Raw genomic sequence first — 3319 nt, forward strand, 5'->3', positions numbered from 1 at the left:
CACAATCAAACCCACAGGGGCATCTTGGGCTCTGTGCCAGGGTCTCTGAGCCCCCTGGCAGGGTCTGGGCTGCTCAGCACAGCCAGAGGGATGTGCTGGCTCCTGCCAAGCACCTGCCGAGGGCTGGGCTGAGCCTCCCTGGGCTGAAGCACCGTCCCAGGGCGGGGACAGGGCTCAGGCTGCAGCCGGCCCTGCCCAGCCTCCCCTGCCGCTCTGCCTCGCCCCGCTCTGCCTTTCTCCACTTTAATTGCTCTGACTGACATTTCCATCCCAGGCTGATGTCTGCCTCGGGCTTCTCTTAAATTTCAGCAAGAAATATTCAGCTTTTTTTAGAGAGTAGTTTATGTGGAAAATACACTGTTCTTACCATGGCAAATTTTGCCATTTTATTGCGACTCTGGTACCCTCTGCTTCACAGTAGTGGCCTGATGTTTTACATAAGTTAATTTAGGGAGAAGCTGGAAATGTTATCCAAATGTAGACAACTTTGGAGTTTGTGAAGAATCACAGATAAGATGCTTGAAGAAGAGGGAATTGCTAATGCTGCAAATTGAAGCATTCAGGAGTGGCAGAACTAAGGATAAGCAGCAGCTTTCCCCTGCACATAGACATTGTGATTACACATCATCCACCCTTGTATTTCATAATTCAGAAGCCCAGGTGTCTGAATTAAGGTTGCATATCTTGCATTTCCCAAGTTCCTCAGCATTTGTGCTAGTTGTTTTTTGGCAAACTACCTCACTCTTTTAAACACTGGTTGATTTTGTTTTGTAGTTTGCAATAAAAATAGAGCCAAATGCCACCTTTACTTACTTCAAAACACAAATCTAGGGTTCTCTACCTAAACTCTGTTGAAAACACATAAAGGTTTCATGCTAAAAAAAACCCTAAAGCAGACGCTTGATCAAACAAGGCATTGTTGGGGTGGATTGCCTGGGAGGGCTTGTACAGCTGAGTTTAGTAACATCAGGGATCCTGTCTGTGTTCAGCAGGAGGATCTCTAAATGATTTATGAACAGCTGAATCAATAAGCAACCACTGGTGTTGAAAATGTCTTTTGAAGTGAAGTATCCCAGTCTGCTTTTACAGCGTCTGCCTGGAGTCCAAAATAAGGAAACAGGTTGAAGATTAACATCTCAAAAGGCTCTGGAGGAGCAGGATTTCCTAAGGAAATCTTTCCTAGCCATTTAACCACTATTGCCCCTCAGACAAAGGTTCTGTTGCCAGAAAACTGAAGTGTCATGATAAAGCCATGGGATTTCAGCAGCTCTGGAGTGCAGGAGTTCCCAGTCTGCAGCTGGGAAGTGCTGGCTATGCTGGCACAGATAAAATTATGGAATCATAGAAGGGTCTGGGTTGGAGGGACCTTAAATCCCACCCAGTGCCACCCCTGCCATGGCAGGGACACCTTCCCCTGTCCCAGGTGCTCCCAGCCCCAGTGTCCAACCTGGCCTTGGGCACTGCCAGGGATGTGAAACGTCTGCCAGGGCCTCCCCGCCCTCCCTAGGGAGAATTTCTTCCCAACATCTCACTTAAAGTTTCCCTCTTTCAGCTGGAACCCAGATGCAAATAGGATTAATGTCAAAAGGAAATGCCAGCATTTTGAAATGATGAGATTTTACATAATGCATATTTTTTTGCTCAGATTCTGGATAAGGAATGCTCACCAAAAGCCCCACTAAAAATATTAGAACACCAAGAAAACTGCCTTTGCTGTTTCCCATTTAGAAATGCACAGATGCTGGCAGGGAACTCCAGGGGCTCTTTGGCTGTCCTTGAGATCCAGGAGCAGGCTGAGGACATTGTCCCCAGAGCCAAGGACTCCCCACACGCACAGTGGTGCAACAAGCTCTCAGCAAACTGGGCAAGTGTTGAAGATTGCATGCAAGATGTTTTCCATTACCATCTGTATGGCTGATTACCTTGTCAAGTGAGCAGTTTGCCTTATCTCTCTCTTTGAATGACCACATTCACACCTTCCTCGGGAGGGGACCTCTGCTGATAACAGACTATTGATTATCACTGAATGACTGATAAGAACTGTAACATCCCATTGGGAGATGCTCCGCCCAGAGGGAGGAGCCAAGCACTGCTACCCCGATATACTCTGAGATTCTGAAATTGCAACTCAACTTTTCTCCACGAGATTCCCCAGAGGAACAGCAGCTGCCTTTTCCTCCTGGATCTTCAGAGGAAGACTACATCCTTCTCTACAGAACCCCCTTGCTCCAACAGAACCACACCTGATACTTCAGAGGACTGCAGCCACATTTCCAATCGGACTGCCACCAACACCCGGACCCACAGGGTGTCAGGTTGGGTTCTGACTCTGTCAGTGTTGTTCCAGTGGACTGTATTGTTTATTTTATCCTTTTTATTTCTTCCCTATTAAAGAACTGTTATTGCCTGCTCCCATATCTTTGCCTGAGAGCCCCTTAATTTAAAATTATAGCAATTTGGAGGGGTGGGGAGGGTTTACATTCTCCATTTCAGGGGAGGCTCCTGCCTTCCTTAGCAGACTCCTGTCTTTCCAAACCAAGACAGCAAGTCCAAGGCCTTGGGGCTCATTGGTGAAGAGAAGAAATCTGATGTTTCTAAATTCAGTGAGGGGTCCAAGAGCTGCTGGGTTCACTGCCACAAACATGAAGAAAAGGTTCTTCAGCTTGTGAGATTGTTAATGTAAAACTGGAGTCCCACTCCCAGGCTGCTGGGCTACCAGCCTGAGGACTGAGAGCCTCTGGCAAATGTTATCACCATTTTATCCCTTAGCTTAGTAAGTTCTGAGAAAGGGAACAGCAAGATCTACTCATGCACACCTCTCTCCAGAGCAACCAAAGGCAGAATTTTGGAGTCTTGATGTTCTGCTAAGAACACTCATAAAACTTGCTACCAGAAGTTGTATCACTCCACCATCAAGAGTGACAGAATAGCAGCCTCACAGAACTAGCAAATCTGTCATGTAGTCATGAGTTTAACCAATAAACTGTGACAGACATCCTCCCAACCGTTTTATGAGTAAAAACTTGTCGAGTGCAATGCCTTGACCCCACCATGATAATTCTGTTCAAAGGCACAAGAAGTGCCAGGTATGGGAACGGACTGAACTTCGCTGACTATCAGCTTCACAGATTAAAGATTCCCTCTGAATTCTTTTTTTAAGGGGGAGATAACACCAGACATCTGGCTGAATTTTAACATTTCTTAGGAGAGACTTGACAAGACAACAGATTCACAGTTAATGAATTCAAAGCTCCATGAATATAGAACAGCTCCAGCTCTGTGAGGATGAGCATTACCTCCAGAGAGCTCAGCTACAGAG

This window comes from Geospiza fortis, unplaced genomic scaffold (assembly GCF_000277835.1).
Source record: "Geospiza fortis unplaced genomic scaffold, GeoFor_1.0 scaffold18, whole genome shotgun sequence".
NCBI lineage: Eukaryota > Metazoa > Chordata > Aves > Passeriformes > Thraupidae > Geospiza > Geospiza fortis.